This window comes from Pimephales promelas, chromosome 3 (assembly GCF_988280905.1).
Source record: "Pimephales promelas chromosome 3, fPimPro1.hap1.1, whole genome shotgun sequence".
Classification (NCBI taxonomy): Eukaryota; Metazoa; Chordata; class Actinopteri; order Cypriniformes; family Leuciscidae; genus Pimephales; species Pimephales promelas.
This window is the reverse complement of record NC_142771.1, coordinates 42,697,182-42,719,036: the sequence shown is the minus strand read 5'-3', so window position 1 is coordinate 42,719,036 and position 21,855 is coordinate 42,697,182. Positions and strand designations below refer to the sequence as shown.

The window sequence follows — 21,855 nt, the reverse complement described above, 5'->3', positions numbered from 1 at the left end:
GTTCGACTCGCGCGGTTATGCTAACACTTCCGGTAGACGCTTCTTCGTTGGTGTTGTTCAGCGGTTTCTTCTTCCGCTCGGCGGACTGTGAATATCGAAACTAGGAATCGAAATTTTAACTTCTGAACGATTCCGGGAAAAACGAAAAGTTAGTCCCGGTTCCAATCGATACTCGATTCTCGATACCCAACCCTAATCAGAACCCATTGTAATTTAAGGGCTCGCGCATTTAAAATAGCAGACGACATTGCGGAGAAGTTAATCGTCGAAGTTTGTCGACTGAAAATTTTTTTTTTTACAGTTGAGACGCTAGGCTTGCCATGATAAGGAATATCCGCGGAAGTGTTACTGGCATCTCATTTTTCAGAGAGTTTGTTTCTTTATAAAAATGTCAATACAATTTAAAGTATTTACTCTGGCTCTTGTTTTAAATTATTTTGTTCTGTAAAGGTTAGTTTACATGATTTTTAGCCCGATTTAAGTCCGATTTGCAAATCGTTGAGTAGTCGGCGGATGATTCGCGGAGGATTAGTGGGCGATGAACGCTCGCCAATCGGCAACAAGGCATCAAAGACGCTCGCAAACGAGTCGCGAGCCCAGAAAAATATCTAGCATGCTAGATATCCAGAGCTGTCGCACGACTCAACCTCAGTGATGTCATGAGCTACAGCCAATCAGAGCAAGGCATGGGTTGAGGTCACTGGGTAAATCTTATTTTTTTCTCAGTGGAAATCATTGCACAAACTGTTTGCAGTACTAGTTTCTGTCTGACGTCCATATTCGCGTGTTGTGTTCTTCGTCTTCTTCACTGGGTATTGGCGCGCGTGCTTTTTCGCGTCATTTCCGGTTCGTTTCATCGTGTGATTTTTTTGTGACAAAACGTGGTTTGTAGACAAGATAAAATCGTTGGGTGACATAGTTGTTGTCAACTTGTGTAGTGCGTTACCTCCTGTTGAGGATCAATCATATTGTGTCGTGTGGTGTGAACAGCTCAACAACTTCTACACTCCTGATTTCACAGAGAGCAAATCATGTTGTGTGAACCGCACAGTTCAGCCCGGCGTTTTAAAATCATGTAGTGTGAACTTGGCTTTAGTATGCTTGTTGTTGCCATCTGTTGACGTTGAACAAGCAGAAAGTGACGGCTGGTCGGTGGTATTTTTCCCACCTCTACTTCACTGTAATTGGAAGTCTGAGTAAAAAGTTTGACCCAAAGTTCAACATTCTTTCACTCTCGGCGGCCGGAAAAAATGACGCTCGGCGCCTCGTTACACTCATAACGTTTTAGAAACACACCGATCCCATTGAAAACAATTGAAAAGATACGGCAGTTGCATGAAAACAGGCTTTGGTGACACAACGCTTTAGACTGCAAAACAGAAACAAATGCAAAGTGAAAAACTAAAGACAGAAGAGAGAAAGGGAAACAAGGCAAGCAGGACCAGTGGAGGGAAGAGGGAAACAGACACCACAGCCTCTGATCTCTGAGCCACAAGAGTTCAACATCAAAGCTCGGCATTCCATAAAGGTCAGCGGTTTGATTTAATGACCAGAATTAGTGCAAATCAAAGGTCAGTTAGCCATGGGGTCGAGGTACCGCTGCCATTGCTCATTTCAGGAAGATGAAAAACCTCATCGAGACCACTTACCAACGAGCTGTAGCGTTATTGTAAAAGCGAGAGTGGATAAAAAGAGAAGAAATCAGAGGCATTACCACAGGAATCAGCCCTTGATGGAGCTGTTCAGAGAGTCAAGAGCCGTCTGACACACTGACCGACTGCTGGAACTTGAGCACATACAGAGAACGGCTAACTTCGCTCAATGGGTCTCATTCATGAAACACGAGCAGAACGAATTAGTGTGTAAATCGTGTGTAAAGTGGTTCTGGCGTAAATTTTCGGATACATTAAAACGTTCGTATTTTCCAAATGTTAGTTGGTACGCAAGAAATCTACACCTGCTCCCAGACACGCGTGGCTTAACATCCGAACGCTTTGCTCATTAATAAGGCTGCATTTTAATTCACCTTAATCAAAAGTACATATTTAAACAGCATTTTGAAAAAAAAATATTTTATATAGTAATATAAAGGTTTTTCTTTTTACTTCTATTATGAGAGGCAGTAATTTATGGAAGCTTGTTTCCGCCACTGAATAAAAATAAAATAAAATAATAATTGCGACTTTTTATCACACAATTGCGTGTTATAAAGTCAGAATTGTGAGATAGAAAGTCAGAATTGCGTGATATAAAGTCGCAATTCTGAGAAAAAAAGACAGAAGTGACTTTTTATCTCACAATTCTGACTTTTTTTCTTACAATTGCGAGTTTACATCTCGCAATTGTGACTTTATAACACGCAATTGCGAGTTTATAGGTCGAAATTCTGACATCTTTTCTCAGAATTGTGAGATAAAAACTCGCAATTGCGAGTTATCAGGCTAAATCTAAGAGGAAAAAAAATACTAACTTTTTTCCCCCTCAGAATAGTTTAAATCTCACAATTCTGACTTTATATCACGCAATTGTGAGAAAAAAAAAGTCAGAATTGTGAGATAAAAGTCGCAATTACCTTTTTTATTTTTCATTCTATGCCGAAAACAAGCTTCCATAAGTAATAGCAGATCTGGTGATCGACTTGACAGCAAAAAATCAATTTACTCGTATATTTACCGAATGTTTCATGAATGAGACCCAATGCTAGCAGTGACTGGGGAAAAACATATTTCTAGGCCAAAAAAACAGCATTTCTTCAGTCATTCTGATATATTTACTGCGTGAACAATTCAACAGGAAATATTGACTCGATTGTATGTACTACTAGATTTTGATAAGATTGTGAAAATTGGGCTATTCCTCAAAGAAAAGTCATCATTACATGTTAATGACAGTGTTGATGACAGACATTTCGCTTTCTGTTTTTTTTAAAGATATATTTTTGCAGATTTTTGTCTTTATTATGATAGGATAGTATAGAGGGGAAGGTTCGCGAGCCGAGACTCAAACTCGGGTCACCTGAAGCAGAACTGCACAAGTCTATTGGTGCAGACAGATATTACTCTCTCTGTCGAGACATGCCCTATAAGACCATTTATTAATGAAGTACACAGAATAAAACTCTTTACTCTTTACTCTCATTTGACGCTTAAAAGGGGTCATGAAATGGAAACCAAAATACTCTTGACATTTACACATATAAGAGGATATAGTTTCAGAACATTCCGTTTCAAAACATGAATTATTATTTTCTGTCCTTTTTAGTGTCGCATCTTGTGACATCATGTCCTGTTGATTGGTTTACATCTTTGGTCCGTGTTGCATTCACATTGCTTTCGAACCGCGGCAGAGTTGTTTTGGTAACGGACCCATCTTTTCATCGTCTCGGTCCGCTTGTTTGGTTCAGATGGCAGCGTTCACACTTATTCAAGTGAACCACACTAACAGAACAATAACACCATGGTTCGTTTTAATCTAATCAATCATGCCACGTATGAACACACCAAATCCATTTGTCATTCTTGCCAGAAATAGAGTGAGGCATTTACAGTCTGGGATTTCACATGGCGAGTTACGCTGCATCTAGTGTAGAAAGCATCACTGATTATAATGGGTTGTATTGTGTTTGGTCACATCGCGCCTCTCACGTGTCCATAGTCAGGTATTAATGGACGACGGCGAGGAGTGAACCGTGCATTAATAGGGACTTTAAGCAACAGCCTCTGGTGGAACGGCAACGGCATTCTGGCGTTCTATTGCGCATGCGCGACATTAACTGCTACTTCTTGACGTTCTACTGTAACCGTCTACTGCGGGAGAACAGCTGATTTGCCGTAGTCGTTACTACGTGACAGATTGAGACAGTTAATGTTATGTTTTAGGTTATGTGGCATTGAAATCGTTTCTGTACATCATTAAGTGCTAAAATAAACCCTTCTCTTTCTTTTTAAAATCACTTTCTTTTTGTATTTTGTCTGATGATTAAATTATTCCCTATGCCGTCCTCTTTACTGTTGCTTAGTGATTTTTGCGCTCTTTAGCTACGGCAGTTAACTGTTTATTTCCGGCTGCCGTCGCCGTTCTATCAGCAGCTGTTGCTTAAAGTCCCTAATATCTAAACAATGGACAACTCGAAGGGCATTAACCCGCTTATACCATGGTCACAAGCCAAATAACACATTTTTAAAACATTAGTTTATATTTTAATTCGTTTTACAATCGAAATCTAACGTTTTTACAAACAATAACTTGGTTTCCCTGGTTACACCTGGCGGTTTATTTATTTCGTAGACCCCTTCAGTTGCTATGGTTACTCACAGCTGATGTCGCCATCGCATTTATTCATTAATTTCAAATGCTAAACAGTCAGTTTCACCAGAACTAGGTGTCCTCTATCACTTATTAATGGACAATCAGAATCGAGTATTAGGGTTGGGTATCGTTTGAATTTGAACGATTCTGATTCCGATTCCGATTCCTTGTTTCAATTCCGGTTCCTAACGATTCTCGATTCCGATTCTTTTAAGAGGCAGGGTCAAAAAAGTTTAGCTTACCTTGCTAACCAACGGCGTTTCTGAAGGAAATAATCCTTTCTGAAGGAAATACTCCTTCTGTAAAAATACTCCTTTTGTCACAAATTTAGCATTTTGCCGAAATTTCGTTATTTTTAGAAAAGTGAAGCCACACTTTGGATTGCCGACGTAAGCTACTCATGTTCGACTCACGCGGTTATGCTAACACTTCCGGTAGACGCTTCTTCGTTGGTGTTGTTCAGCGGTTTCTTCTTCCGCTCAGCGGACTGTGAATATCGAAACTAGGAATCGAAATGTTAACTTTTGAACGATTCTGGGAAAAACGAAAAGTTAGTCTCGGTTCCAATCGATACTCGATTCTCGATACCCAACCCTATCGAGTATTCACCAAGACCATGTTATAAGTGTCTGTAATAAACATCAAACAAGCTTTTAATTCTATTAATACACCAAGCGTATTATTGTTTGAGTATAGAGAGCCTAAGTCCTGCCCCTCCGCTTCCGGCTCATAGGACCTTATTTCGGAAAAAATATGAATGGTAGTCAATGGCGAGAGACAACTTATATTTTTATTCCGTCTGAACTGTGCCCACAATTTAAAAGATAATTCTGAAAGTCAAAAACGTCGCAGTTTGTCATAAAACAGAAGAGTAACATTTAGTTTTATGTGAAAATTGCTCTATGAACTACATATCCCGGGAAGCGAAACACCGAGTGAGATGCGCTGCTCATGTGTGTGCAGTCTGGCACAAAATTCAGGCATGAGGGCGTAACGCTACGATAACGTAAGACTAAAGAAACAATGACAGACATTAGCCTCAGTAAAGTAACAGTTAGCTTCATCCATTGTGAGAAAATGTGCGCCTTTGGGGTTTGTAGTCTTTGTAATTACATATTTTCACAGTCTTATACCTCAACGGTTTTACATCAAACTGCGACTTTCTTTACTTTAAAATATATCTTTTAAATTGACAAACATCATATGTGTAATTCAGGGCACAATTCAAACGAGATCAAAATATTTGTTGTCTCTCGCCGTTGACTACCATTCAATATTTTTCCGAAATAAGGTCCCATGGTGGTCGACCACAAGGGGAGGGACTTAGGCCCTCTATTGCTAATAAAATCAGTATATACCCGGTTGTTAATATTTCTTCTCCCTCGGAATCTGACTCAAGCTCAAACATACACGCTTTACCATCTCGAGTGTCAAAATAAATGACGAGGGTGTGGATACGGTGCAATGAAGTTAACCAATCACAGCAGTGGGTGTTTACTACAAGTCAATGGTGACAAAATTCTGTCATCATTGACTTTTTTCCAACTATGGAAGTCTTCGGGGTCCATCAACTGTCTGGTTACCCACATTCTTCACAATATCTTCCTTTGTGTTCAGCAGAAGAAAGAAAATCACACAGGTTTGAAGCAACTTGAGGGAGAATAAATGACGGCAGAAAGTTCAAGTCTGCAAGTACTTCAGCAATTAAAAGCACAATTGAAGCTAACAGCCTTATACACAACGGCAAACCCCGTCCTTAATAATAAAGCGACATCTTGATATCAAATAATCTGCGCTCCCAAAACATTTAACCCTCGCGCAAACGGTGGCATGTGGAAGAGTCTGGCATGTTGGCAATCCCTCGTCTGCACCTCGCGCTCCCAAACATCCATGGGAGGAGACTGCTAAGTGCATCACGTGGCACGTCTGTCGGAAAATCATCTGAAGTTGTTTTGCGGCCACTTGGGGGAATAGCAGCGAACTTCAAAGCCGTGTCACACAAACACCCAGATGCCAAGAGTGCGCGCGGGTCCAATACAGGGCCAGAGCGGAGCAGCACCAGCCCACATGCTTCTGAAACGGCACAAAGCTATTAGATCTCGGCTCCGAGGAGCCTTTAATCTATAATTCCCTCTTAAACTGGACTCTGGGAAGAATTTTCTGATGCATCTTTGATGGGCTTGGATGTGCTTTTATGAAAAGAAGCTGAGAAACTAGCACAGCAAATGAGAGGCATTAACCACAGAGAATGTCACATCGTATATGATGTAACTTCAACGGTTTAATCAACGAATTTCATTTAAATTAAGAGAGAGAGCGATAGGAATGTAGGACAGACTGTTATTTATGCACATAATTATTGACAGACGAAATACAATAAAAAGTAAATGTGAATACCCTGGCCAAACACATAAAAACTGTGCTAATACAGTGAAAAAAATGTATTAGCACATGCAATGTATTAGCATTTATTATGCTTGCGGTGAAAAAATGCTTCTTTTAAGAACTGATTAATGAAACTTTTTTTAGGAACCAAATGTCATTCTTCTATGGCATCAGATGGCACTCTATGTCTACACCCATTGCAACCTTAAAGGGATACTCCACTTTTTTTTTTGGGAAATAGGCTTATTGTACCACTCCCCCAGAGTTAAACTGTTGGGTTTTACCGTTTTCGATGTATCAATGTATTTTTGTATTTTGTATCAATGTATTCAGCCAATTTTCTGATATTTAGAAGAATATCAGTAAACAGACAGTTTCTGGTCTCATTGACTTCCATAGTATATATATTTTTTTCCTTCTATGGAAGTCAATGAGACCAGAAACTCTCTGGTTACTGATATTCTTCTAAATATCGGAAAATCGGCTAGATTGATTCGAAAAAGGTAAAACTCAAAACTCAAATGAGCTTTTTTCCAAAAAAAAGTGGAGGATCCCTTTAAAAGTTGTTTACACGGAGTAGCAGAAAATGATAGAAAGTCATTCATTATCAATGAGAGAAGCCAATGTGAGATGACAAGAGATGATTTTACAGCTTTAAACGACACCAGACGATGAATAAGGCTCATCTAGGACCAAGACTCGAAAAAAGATTCATTCATTTTGATGAACGAGTTCGAACAGGAGAGTCACGCTCATCACAGAACAGAGCAAGGCGAGCATTTGAGCTAATACAACTTAAACTTAGTTAGTATTTATTAAATGAGCGATTGTTTCACTTGATCGATTCGTCTGGAATCGTTTAAAGCCCTTTGAACAGTTTGCACTGAAACTGTCTTTTGGACCTTGAACCGTTTGGTTCCCATTGAAGTCCATTATATGGAGAAAAATCCTGGAATGTTTTCATCAAAAACCTTAATTTCTTTTCGACTGAGTGATCTTGGATGACATGGGGGTGAGTAAATTATCAGCAAAAGTTTTTTGAAAAGTGAACTACTCCTTTAAGGCCAATTCACAGAGCGCCAGCAGACACTTGGTGGGGTTTTGTCGGATTAGTGTATTAACACTGTTGATGTAGGTGGCTCTCGTTTTCACCGATTAAACATGATAAATCGGCGTTTGGACTGTCTGAAAACTAATGTACTATAACCTGGTGATTGTTGGCTTTGTCTGGGGTATTATATGTGTGACATGCTCCTCAATTTGCATTTTCAAGGACTACAGCACCAATCTGGATGAAAGACTGATGGTGCGATCCAAATCTTCGGCTGAAATGCATTTGCATGTCTTTAAGAGTTCAACGTGAAGCCTAGTGAAAAGCTTCAGTGATGTCTGGCCAGAGATTAAACTCTTTTCATCATCGAGGACCCATCTGGTACTGAGAGCCTGTCTGCTGGAGCCCATCTTCAGTGACCCATCACAGCTGGATGGAGGGACTCGTGATGGTGCTGTTTTGTCTTCCAGAGTTGAAAAGAGCAGCTGAAATCAAGACAATGCCATTAGATGACTGCTTAAAAACAGTCGTGGTTTGGCAAAAAATTCCTTGTGTCAACCATATGTCCTGATATAGGGATTTGGATGAGCTTCCACTCTCGAACAGGGGAGAAAAGTGAAAGAATCATGGAATAGGGCTACTCCATAATGACAAAAACAATCCTAATCCTAATTATTTTTGTCAATGTTGCAATCAGGAATATTTAACACAATTATTTCGCAACATTATATCAAGCATATTTTGCTGAAAATAAGGATAATATGATGTCAATGCAAGTCTACATGTATAGTATTCAACTAGCCTACTAGAAAACATTTAATAATCAAATATAAAATAAAATTCAAGTCAATTGACCTTAATTTATACTGTGCTTTTTTTAAAATATAGACTGTTTCAAAGCAGCTTTACAGTGATTTTTGAAAACGAGTTTTGAAAGCAAACCTTCAAAATTGTGAATCTGTGGAAACGTCTCAGGTTACGACTGTAACCTATGTTCCCTGAGAACAGGGAACGAGACAATACGTCGAATGACGCTATGGGGGAACGCCTCAGGCGTGACAGGTGTCTGAAATCAAATATCAACTCACAGTAATCAGGTTGACTGGCAACAGCCCGTGCATCATCAGCTTGAATGATGAGCGCGTCAATCTGGATGTATAAGAAGGGCGCCTTGAAACCGTGACAACATCCTATCGTCTGAAGGGACTGTTGCAGGCAGGCCCCGAGGCATGGCAACGAGACGTATTGTCTCGTTCCCTGTTCTCAGGGAACATAGGTTACAGTCGTAACCTGAGACGTTCCCTTTCGAAGGGAACTCAACAATACGTCGAATGACGCTATGGGGAACGAAATACCCACTCCACCATGCTGAGGGGAGTGCATGCCGAAAGGCAGTGACAACTGTCAGAACCAGTAATTCCAAGGAACACTGAAATCACTCACCCTATGTTACATCGGGCTGTCAGTGACAGCACTCCCTACCGGTCATAGCCCAAGCTAATGAACCAAGAAAAACCAGAACGTAATAACGTGGGTAAATCGGGGCCAGCTCAAAGGCTTTAGGACCACAACTTCAAAATAGAAGGGGTTCCTTCTAGGGAGTGTGGCTAGGGGGCCAAAGGGACCCCCAGCCAGTCACTATTCAGGAGAACACTCCTCCTGAAATGCCCCCAGGCTGGCCTGGTGATCTGTACTAAGACACACAGTCTGGCCATAGCCTGTCCGTCCAAGACAGAGCCTCTAAGAAAATACCTAGAAAAGGCATCCAAAAACTGAAGGCCCGCGAAGCTGGCGGAAACCATCGAGTTTCGGATCACAGAGACGGGATCCTCCGGAGAGTAGTGTTGTCACGGTACCAAAATTTCAGTATTCGGTACCAATATTAGTTAAAATTCACGGTTCTCGGTACCAATTTCGGTACCAAAGCTTAGTTTAAATTTACATATATTTAAGTGTTTATCACGGTTACAAGTATGGAAACTGTACATTTGTATTATAAACACTTTAGAAAAAGATTAGAAAAGATAAAATGACCTAAAATAAACAATAGTATACACTAACACATTTTTAAAGTTGTTTGTAAAGTTTTAATCCATTATTTATTTAATGCACAATGAATTAAGTGAACAAACATGAACAATCAGGTGTTTGTAATAAATAACATTTTCAAACATTAATTAATGTTGTAAAAATATATTGTTCACTCAATGTGTTGATAACTAAGTAATGTTGATGAATGGTATCTTTGTAGCATTACCATGTTTTATTTGACTTGACTGTCCTTTTCTTTAATCTAAAACTGCATTCATATTTAATTTTAAAAAGGCTTTTTAAACCTGCTGAGTTATAAAGGCAAGAATATGCCTAGTACTGGCACTGACATTAAATGACAATACTAATACCAGTAGTACTCTGGTGCAGGGACGTGCACAGGAATTTTGAGGGGCAGTTGCTCTGACAAAAAAGGGCATTTCATTTCGTGCACGCGCATATGTACGCAACACACGCGACGCGGTTATGTTTTCCGAGCTGCAGTAAACAGACACTGTTGTTGCACTTTGTCGTTTATTAAAAACAAAACGTAATAAATAATGGTATTTTACTCTCACTTTTGTCAGGCAAAAAGTGATGCAAGAGATGAATTGCCTGCCCAGACAAACCATCAAACTTTGCTGACACTAGAGAGGACAGAACACAAGTTTACCTGACTGCTGTTCCCGCAATTCACTCTCATGTTTTTCTTCTTCCTCTTTTCGTGACGAGAAGGATAGTTTCGCTTCATTTTGTCATGGACTTCGTACACATTAATTAGCGCGCGACACGAGATGGAGGCGCAGCCTGAGTAATTTGCGGTGCCTTACCATACGGTCGCGTGCAGTCTATGGTCTCGTGGAAACAGTTTGACTTTCACATTTTTTTTTTTTTTGGAAGTGAATGAGGCTTTGCGATTTTTATATTACTTTTTGTCTAGGCCTACGTGAAATTCTACATCCATTGTACGATTTTTTTTTCCTCAGAAGGGCAACCTGAGTCGAGAAGGGCATATGGGCAGTTGCCCGGGCAACCTGAGCAACCCCCCTGTGCACGTCCCTGCTCTGGTGTCGGGTGGATACTACTGTGCTCATGTACTCGTAAAACTACCCCGAAAGCACTTTAGAGGCCGTTCACATGTCGCGCGTGTTTTTTATTATATTTTTGCGCGTGCTTATTCTTTCCAAAGCGCTTGCTCTCACGCGGCGTCTGTCGTTGCTATGCAACGCCAACGAGTTTTTATTATGAGCGCGCTTGAATCGCGCCTATATTTGAAATTGCGAATTTGCATGTAATCGGCCTCTTATGGCAACGTGACATTAGCCTAATCCAAAATATTTCCATATGTGGCTCTTTCCTCCTTTCGTTTCAACAAGTGGATTCAGAGAGAGAGAGAGCCATATCAGCGTTAAAGAGGACGCAACTGTGCACGTTTCAGACATCGCGTCTAGAACAGAACTGGATTAACCTGGTACTCGGTACCTAGAAAAGCTGGTACCGTAACATTTTTTTTTTAGTACCGACTTGGTACCGAAGTACCGAGTTTTTTGACAACACTACCGGAGAGTGTGACTCAACCTCGAACCAATGGGAATCGTACACTCAATCCACGAGTTTCCACCCAGTGCTCGCTTTTGAGCACTGAGGAAGTAAGAGAGGGATCAAAATCAGGAAGGTCAAAGAGACCTAAGACCTGATGACCCCATGTGTGGGGAGCTCCGATACATGAGGGCTCATGTCAGGAAGGCCGTAGGTTGTGCGGCCTGAAACCCAACGACCACAGCATGTGGAAGCTCATCCTTCAGGAAAGCCAGAGGCTAGAACCTGACAGACCCACAATGTGGGGCTACCTTCGAAAAAGGTCTAATGAGACCTAAAACCACCAGTTGTGGGAGATAGCTCGAACAAGGGAAGTGCCTGTCGTAATGTATTGCAACAAAGACACATCTAGAGTGGGACCCAAAGTGAAGAACCGGAGTCTGAACCACATAAGAAGGGACCGAAGCATACTGCGCGTGACCCTCACCATAAGAAATGGATTTTGAAAAGTGCACAAGACATCTCGTCGGGTGACTTACCACAATAATAGGTGAAGTATGGGTTTGTGTACTTCACTCTGAATTCAGGAAGGCCTGGTGAGGCCTGTAACCCAGCAATATGTGGGAGCTCATACCCAGGAAGGCCTGTTGAGGCCTGTAACCTGGCGACCACAGTGTGTGGGAGCTCATGACCAGGAAGGCCTGGTAAGGCCTGTAACCTGGCGACCACATTGGGTGGGAGCTCGTACTCAGGAAGGTCAGTGAGACCCAGCCTGGTGACCACAACCTGTGGGAGCTTACTCCACCAAGTGGAAGCTACTTCTTCCAGAAGTTAGCCAGAGAAGGGCGTCCCTGTAGCCAGTGACAGGACGCCACTTAAAGTGGGACCCAAGGGAAGACCGGGGTCTGAGCCACATAAGAAGGGACCGAAGCATACCACGCGTGACCCTTACCATACAAAATGGATTTTAGAAAGTACACAAGACATCCCGTCATGTGATTTACCACAATAATAGGTGAAGTAGGGGTTAGTGTACTTCACTCTGAATTCAGAAAGGCCGAACTTGAGGCCTGTAACCTGGCAGCCACAACAAGTGGGAACCCATAATGAGGAAGGCCTGACAAGGCCTAACACCCGATAGTCCCAATGCATGGGGAGCTCACATTCAGGAAGGCCGCTGAGGCCTGCAGCCTGACATGTGAAGACTCACCACTACAACTTAGCGACCACGAAAAGTGGGGGTTTCACATTCAGGAAGGCCTGGTGAAGCCTGCAACCTGACATGTGACAACTCACAACCAGGAAGGCCAATGAAGCCTGAAGCCTGGTGACCACAGAGTGGGAGCAAAGTGCTCAGGGAAGGTGGTGAGGCTGTAGTCTGGCTACCGCATCATGTGGGAGCCCACATTCAGGAAGGCTGGGTGAGGCCTGTAAACTGACTACCACAGTATGTGGGAACTCATAACCAGGAAGGCCCCTTTGAGGCCTGTAACCTAGCAACCACCATGTGTGGGAGCTCATCACCAGGAAGGCCTGGTGAGACCTATAACCTGACCACCACAGTATGTGGGAACTCATAACCAGGAAGGCCCCTTTGAGGCCTGTAACCTAGCGACCACAATGTGTGGGAGCTCATAACCAGGAAGGCCTGGTGAGGCCTGTAACCTGGCGACCACAGTATGTGGGAGCTCATAAACAGGAAGGCCTGGTGAGGCCTGTAACCTGGCGACCACAATGTGTGGGAGCTCATAACCAGGAAGGCCTGGTGAGGCCTTTAACCTGGCGACCACAGTACGTGAGAGCTCGTATCCTGGTGAGCACAGTATGTGGGAGCTCATAACCAGGAAGGCCTGGTGAAGCCTGTAACCCAGCGACCACAACATGTGGGAGCTCATTACCAGGAAGGCCTGGTGAGGCCTGTAACCTAGCGACCACAATAAGAGGGAGCTCATAACCAGGAAGGCCTGGTGAGGCCTGTAACCCGGCAACCACAGTATGTGGGAACTATAACCAGGAAGTCCCCTTTGAGGCCTGTAACGTAGCGACCACAATGTGTGGGAGCTCATAACCAGGAAGGCCTAGTGAGGCCTGTAACCTGGCGACCACAGTATGTGGGAGCTCATAACCAGGAAGGCCTGGTGAGGCCTGTAACCTGGCGACCACAGTATGTGGGAGCTCATAACCAGGAAGGCCTGGTGAGGCCTGTAACCTGGCGACCACAGTATGTGGGAGCTCATAACCAGGAAGGCCTGGTGAGGCCTGTAACCTGGCGACCACAATGTGTGGGAGCTCATAACCAGGAAGGCCTGGTGAGGCCTTTAACCTGGCGACCACAGTATGTGGGAGCTCATAACCAGGAAGGCCTGGTGAAGCCTGTAACCCAGCGACCACAGCATGTGGGAGCTCATAACCAGGAAGGCCTGGTGAGGCTTGTAACCCGGTGACCACAATCAGTGGGAGCTCATAACCAGGAAGGCCTGGTGAGGCCTGTAACCTGGCAACCACAGTATGTGGGAGCTCCCACAGATGTCTCTCCGTGGCCACCATAGCACCGACAGAACAGCAGATTGCTTGGTGGCCCGGAGTCCCGCAACAGATCGGTCTGGTAGGCCTGAGGACCACAAGGGCGTGCAGAACCGCACCTGCCTGACCTGCTGCCGTGTACGCTCTGTCATTCAAGCATGAAGATGTCTTGAGCAGCTTGGATGACAGGGTCAGAGCTCTTAGTGAAGAGGACCAACCAGAGACGAGATAGTTAGCCAACGTCTCGTCCACTGGCGGCCTCGACACTTATCCGTTCTCCACGGCTCCCTCCACAGCAGCGAAACTAGCCCGCTGATGCAGATAGAGACGTGAGGAGAACGGATTCTTCCATACCCTCTCGATCCCAGCGTGGAGATCGGAAACGAATGGAAGGCTCATCCGGGCTGGTGGCTTATGGGTGGGGAGGAACCAGCCATCCAAAATACCATGAGCGGGTTCCTCCCAGACGCGCCTCCACTGCAACAGCAATCTGTCTGAGGCGCGCCCCATAATGTCAACCAGCTCAGCGTACACTGGGCAGGAGGGTTGAAATGATTCGGTCTCAACCAAACTGACATCCTTTTATATATATATATATATATATATATATTACAGCCAACTCCTGCCCTGCCCAAAGAGAACAGTTACAGATTCACCAAAGAGAGAGAGCGCTCATTTTCTCTCTTCTTAGATGTTCAACATTAATCTGTAACTCACCCTCGTCAGCTGGTAGATCATCCGCGAGGTTAACGCCCCTCTCCCGATAATCTGCCAGCTCCATCTGAAAGCTCCACGAGCTCAACCGCCACTGAGCCTCAGCCCGAGCGGGAACCGGAACCGCGGGGTTCAGATGCCGCGCCCACTTCCCTCGAGAAGTGGGTCAGACGAGAGCAGAGAGTTCTGAAAGGAAAACTCTCAGTTCGCGCAAAAAACTCCCTCGAGAGCTTCCCGCACATGCTCTTCTTTCAGGCAGAACACGCACAGATCGTGTGAATCCTCCGGTGTCAAATATCTGGACACAAGTCGGCACACTCGCGCAAAGTGTTTCTCCACGTCTCTGCGCGCTTAATCGTTGATACTATCACACAGACAAACAGTCCCTGAAGACGAAAAGATGTTGTCACGGTTTCAAGGCGCCCTTCTTATACATCCAGATTGACGCGCTCATCATTCAAGCTGATGATGCACGGGCTGTCGCCGGTCAACCTGATTACTGTGAGTTGATATTTGATTTCAGACACCTGTCACGCCTGAGGCGTTCCCCCATAGCGTCATTCGACGTATTGTTGAGTTCCCTTCGAAAGGGAATGGCGTACACATGCGTATTACATGCTTAGTCTATAGGCTTGCATGTTTGAAAGAGTATGCGCGTAGTGACATTGTCAATTACTTGTCAGGTATGCATAATATAGTGTTTTAAGTCGTTTCCGCGGATTCTGTGTGAACGAGAATCATTTTGATAACGTTTTCATCTCTACAGAGAAAAAAACGTTTTTGTCATGATTTTTTTTTTTTGGCATTTTGATAAGGCGTCGTGTCAGGCTCAGGTCCTCATCAGATCCGGATACGGCCTGGATCGGCTGACTACGGTAAACCTCGAGATAAACAGAGGAGACTAACATTAGCATAGATGCCATTCTTCTTATGATGTAAGCAGCCATCAAGAGTTAGACAGTATTACGTGCAGGGTTTTTTGGTCTAATAATTAGAATATCTGTTTTTTTTTCAGATTTATATAGTGAAATGACTAATCATCCAATTTATGTATCATCAGCATAACAGTGAAAACTAATTCCATGTTTCCTAATGATATCTCCTAATGACAGCATGTACAGAGTGAATAGCAGCGGTCCTAGTACTGAGCCTTGTGGTACGCCATACTGAACTTGTGATTGATAAGACATCTCTTCGTTTACTGAAACAAACTGATAACGGTCAGATAAGTATGATTTAAACCATGCTAATGCAGTTCCACAAATGCCAACATAGTTTTCTAGTCTATTTAAAAGAATGTTGTGGTCAGTTGTGATTGAGTAACACTAATAGAGAGATACAACCACGATCGGATGATTAGAGCAAATCATTTGAGACTCACAGTCTCAGTACTATGGTACGGTCTAAATCCTAAACACTGGCTGAATAGCAAAAATATGAACACCATACAAGGGTTAAAATACAATTCTCCAATTCACCTTTGACTAAGCCCCACCCCCCTTAGTTACTGTTGCTACGTCTGTCAAACTTCATCTGGGCTCTGGTTTGGTATCAACATGGCTTATGCTGTGACAGCTCTTCCTGCTGAAATGTTATCAAACTTTTATAAAGCAGCAAATAAAGTGTCCGATAGAAGTAGGCAAAAGGGGCTGCAATATGCGTTCGGAGGCTATATTCAAGACATACAGGTGAATAGAGGCAAAAGCATAACGTTACCGGTCACAGTCAAAAAATTAACCACCGCATATCGTACTAATCGAGACGGAGGCTGGGACCAACAATATCAGGGAGCAACACTGTTCATGCAAAGCTGGGTAGGTCTCTATTCACTTCTATAATTGTTATTACAAAGCAAACCGACAACACAAGTATAACTTTGTATTTGTTAGCAGAGTGTGCTAGCGTATCAACAACCGGTATGAGAAACGAAATCATAACCTAAAACATCAAAAAACGGTCTAACTAGTATAATAAAGATGTGCTTGTTGATCTTTGTGGGGTTTAGCTGACTGAGGACGTCCATACAGTTTAATCCAAAGACGACACTTGTCAGGATTTGACTTCGGTTTTGGGAAGGGAAAAAACGGACACCCCCCTCCAACCTCTCTGGGAAACGCGTATCTGTGTTACAAGTGCCCGAGGCACAACGTTTAACGTTAATATTTTGGATAAAACTACGACGGTTATAGCCTGCCGAGACCAAAAAATATGAGACGCCTGTGTTGAAAGTCAATGGAGCGCTGCGAAAAAGTGTCAGACCTCTGTGGGAGCTCGTTCTTGGCTGCGCTGTGATTGGTCAATCTACATTCTAGGGCATGGCTTAGCCAAAGGCGAATTGTCTATGAAGCCTATGTTATTTTATGGACACCACTTAGACAGTCAGCCATTGAGTGAGCACAGTCTACTAACTATCTCATCACTTCTGCAAACAGAAAGAGGCCCAGAGCAAATTACAGTGCCTAACATCGTAACGTATAGTATATACGAATCTGGCGAAACTACCGGAAGTAAGCGGGGCGCCATTACTGAGCTGTTGCTGGGTAGCGTTGCGCCATTGCCTCCTATTGTTTTAGTTGCAACTTGCGTCCACTGGAATAAACAGCCCGCGATTTACGACTGTCACTAACGTTACAACGTTACCCCTTGTATAATGTCGAGTGGGTAAACAGTTTCCGTTATAAATTGTTTCAATGGTGGCAGTAAAATTTCAATTTTGAAGAGAAAACATTGTGAATACCCCGGGTCGACTGCCCCTGTCTGGAGCCATACGGTTTACACAGATCTCCTGGGCGAGTACAAGACGCGGACATTCGCGTATAATAACAATTATTTAATGACATAAGTAAAGAAATATAATAAATATGTGATATAGTGATCAGCAAAATATCCTCTCTTGCTATTTTTTCTATTCAATTAACATGCTATGGTCATTAAATGGCTTTCCTGAGCTAAATATAACGTTATGTGACATAATTGTTCTCCTGCTGTTATATTGACCTCTTTCCATGGTTTAAAAACACTAATTGGTCGATATTATGTATACTTTCTAGCTGTAACGTTACCTTACCCTTGCCCGTTGCAATGTGAAAATGAGATAAATAATGGACACAAATGAAAAACATGAATTTGTTTATTTGATTTCATTTATTTATTTATTGGTGCCAAATGGACAGATCTTTTTATAGTTTCCTCGTTAGCAAACGTTAGCCTAGCTAGCTTGTCAAGCTATTTTCATAAATAATCTGTAAGATCGTTTGTACCTTCATCTGTGACTGGAGGCCACTGTCTAACATCATCAACCCAACAAGTCATTCTGCCTGGCTGTAGCTGTCATCGAGTTTGCGTTATCACCGAGGTTTGTTTACATACCGGTGCATATGTCTATGCCGGTGTAACAGCTCAGTAATGGCGTCGCCACAAGATGGCAGCCTACACAGAACGCTCGTCGGATTCGTCTATAAATGTGGCAAGTGACAATGACAAGAGATGACGCCATGACTCACCGTCTTAGATGTATGATCCAACTCACAACAGTTGTTTGATGGACTCAAGTGGACTCTAGGCGCAAGTGTGCGAGAGAAAAAAGACGGCAAGCACAGATCGCAGATTAACGGGCTATTGAAATGTTAGCATGCTGTGCTAGCGATAGCGATTTAGATTACCGTGACAGACAATATTAGCTGTGCAGCTGTCTGGAAAACAGCACAGTCCTCACTATATCGATTTAACTACTTTAATTATTGAAGTCATTGAGTCAACAGTGGCGAGTAATTTCTTTTGTTGTTTGATTCACATTAATGGCACAGATGGCCACACATTTATTAGGCTGTTGTTACTTTAAAGGAACACTCCGACTTTTTAGGACTTTAGCCTATTCCCCTTACCCCCCAGAGTTAGATAAGTCCATACATACCTTTTTCATCTCCGTGCGTGCTATAAGTCTGTTTGACGCACCCACCGCTAGCCTAGCTTAGCACAAAGACTGGATGTGAATGGTTGCAGCTTTCATAATAATCCAAATGAGTGACAAAATAACGCAAACGTTTTCCTATTTACATGTTGTGGTTTGTATAGTCACAGAGTGTGTAAATATCAAGGCCATATGAGACACAGACATCTTTTAACCGTATAAATACTATATTTTCTGAAGGCGAAGCACTGCTACTTGGGCAGAGTGATAACAATTACCTGAGACGCACCGTGACGAGGAGCAGTTCGCTCAGTGTTGGAGTAAAGAGTCAGCAATTACTAACGTTAGATAGAAAAGCATAGTTTATCATGGGTGTTTGCTTTATTGTATGAGCTGTGACAACAAACAGGGGAGACCAGGTAACACAGCATGTTTCATTGATTTCCAACCAAAAACGCACCCAGATTTATAAATATCACATGAATAAATAATTATTATTACAGGAATCAATATATTTTAAATGCAATTTATTAGCTGAACCAAATGTATTCAACAGTAGCCTATATAATATACAGTATTGCATTACTATAGGATAGAATAAGGGGAAAGTAATAGCACAAATTGTTTTTGCACAATGAACTCACAGCCTATCGTACCCTTTTGCACGCTCAAGTTCGTTATTTCCATGGTTATTTCAAATTTAGGCTACTAGGCGCGCCGCGCGCAGGGTGCAAGTTCAACGCGGTGAACGCGCTCGTTTTTTTTCCAAGCGCGTCTGCACCGCATCAAGATAAAAACATATTCATACCCTAATCATATAATAGTGTCACTAACGTTACATTAGATCTGGCTAATGGCACTGTTACAGTAGGTCATCTAAAAACATAACGGAACACTTACCTCAGCCGCAGGTGATCCACTTGTCCTGTCTGTGCTATCGATGGGATGGCCGTATCCTTCAGCACATTATGGTCCGTGTGGCAAATTCCATTTTTTCAAAATAGTCGTCCATTGAAATGTACCGAGCAAACATAATGTCCCTTGATAATCTATGTAGGTGTGTTTGGATAAATATCCAGAGTAAGTTAGCCATTTCTTCATCCAGTCAGCGTTTTTAGTTGGAATTCTGTGAAACATGGTATTACCTCCCCTGTTTACAGTCACAGCTATTTACAATAGAGCGAAAACCCATGACTGTAAACTACGCTTTTACTATTTATAAATTGCTGACTCTGTCACCCAAACACTGAACGAACTATCCGCTCCTCACCACGGCGTGTCTCAGGTGATGCGGTTATCACTCCACCAAAGTAGCAGTACTTCGCCTTCAGAGAATAGTTCCCAGGTTTTATACGGTTAAAAGATGTCTGTGTCTCATTTGACTTTGTTATTTGTACATTATGTGACTATACAAATTACAACATGTAAATAGGAAAACGTTTGCGTTATTTTGCCACTCATTTGGATTATTATGAAAGCTGCAACCAGTCACATCCAGTCTTTGTGCTAAGCTAGGCTAGCGGTGGGTGCGTCAAACAGACTTATAGCACGCACGGAGATGAAAAAGGTATGTATGGACTTATCTAACTCTGGGGGGTAAGGTGAATAGGCTAAAGTCCCAAAAAGTCGGAGTGTTCCTTTAAGGCCTAATGCACAGGTCCAATATACTGATACACAAGTGAATAGGGCTGAAACGATTCCTCGAGTTACTCGAGTTACTCGATTACAAAAATTCCTCGAGGCAAAAAATCTGCCTCGAAGCCTCGTTAAATTCCTATGACGCGCACTTTACGCGCACGCAGGGATCTGATTGTTTCACACGGACCGTTATTCAGGAAGCACACCATAGCGCATGATACATTTGGATTTATAAATGGCAGAGAATGTCTAAAGTTTGGGATCATTATATGTTTATAAAGGGAGAGAACAAGATGCAATGTGTCTGCAAAGTATACCTGGCAGGGCTGCCAACTCTCACGCATTCAGCGTGAGACTCGCGCAATTCGATTTCTCACGCTGAAGTGTCAATCCCTTCGGTCAAATGCCTGAAGATGAGTTCGTCTATAGATCTACCTGTTGAGCCACTCGTGATCGACTAGTTTTACCGCCGCATATTAATTCGCAAGTTAAAATATGCTGTAATCTAGTGCGAGCGCGCATGCCAGACGTTGAGCTCCACCGCGGCTCGCGCACGGCGGCAGAGAGGTAAGCGAGCGCGTGCACCCATGTCTCTCTCACGCGCCAGTCAGACCAATTGCGGCAATTCATCATATGCTTAAACTTTTATGTAGCCACGCAACAAAAATTTCAGCATACATTCACCGGGACGTGATGGAGGAACAAATATTGTGAGACACACGGACACACACACTCTGATGTTTGTCTTGAGATTACAGTTGAAAAAGTCTGATTCTTATTTATAATTGTTTTATTTCCATTTTTTTTTTTTTAATAAATTGTACACATTTGTGTACCTGCTTGGGTTGATATTTTATAATAATTTATTTTTGTTTCCAGGTGGGTAATTTGCAGAAGGTGCAATCCTTTTTTTGTAATGTTGTATTAAGAAGACAAAACTAAGGCCAAATGGGCTTTACTATTTAAGTTTGTATTCAAAGTTTTACATGTTATGGGCTACATGTAACAGGTTTTACAGTAAATTGTTTTAACTGTATTGTTATATAATTGTTGGCACTGGCACTTATAAACACTAAATGGGTAAAAATTGCAATAATTAGTTGTGGAGCCAAATGTTGCAGTTGGAATAAATACCTCTATTTTTTTAAAGAAATAAAAGCCAAACACCTTATCGTTTTCGTAATACATTATTTGTTTTGGTTGCTTAAAAACACACATAAACAAATTATCCGATTACTCGATTAATCGATCGATTAAGTGCTAGATTAATCGATTACAAAAAGAATCGATAGCTGCAGCCCTACAAGTGAATGTTGTTTACATTCGCTTAAATCACAATTCATATTTTCCTATTGAATATTTCAGCGTTTATAATACAAGATTTGCCGTTTTACTCAGATATGCGTCACAATAGTGAAGAAAAGACCCTGGAGCTGAAGCAGCCAGACTTTGCCTAGATAACACAGCTCTGAGATTACTTGGGCGGTATGGCAATCTGACTACAAACCCCCTGCTGGCGCAAGAGGCAACGTGACCGCCGTCAACAAGCCTGTTGTTTTTGGCACATCAGAAAGCAGGCCTGATCTCCAATGCCATGTCTGCCTTCATTTTCTGTGTTCTAATCTCTTACTGGGGAATCAAGTTCTTTGAAAGTTTGACAGCTTCATTAACTTGCCGATCAGAGCGGTATGATGCTATACTCCAAGGATTTCAGATGCTCTCCCATGCTGTTTGAACTCCATGTTACATTAATGAG

At 42.5% G+C, this 21,855-nt stretch overlaps 1 protein-coding gene across 2 annotated transcripts in view; it reads right to left on the bottom strand.

Moving 5' to 3' along the window:
- cep112 (centrosomal protein 112) overlaps positions 1 to 21,855 on the bottom strand; it is a 242,407-nt gene that overhangs the window by 84,394 nt on the left and 136,158 nt on the right. The window lies entirely within an intron of this gene.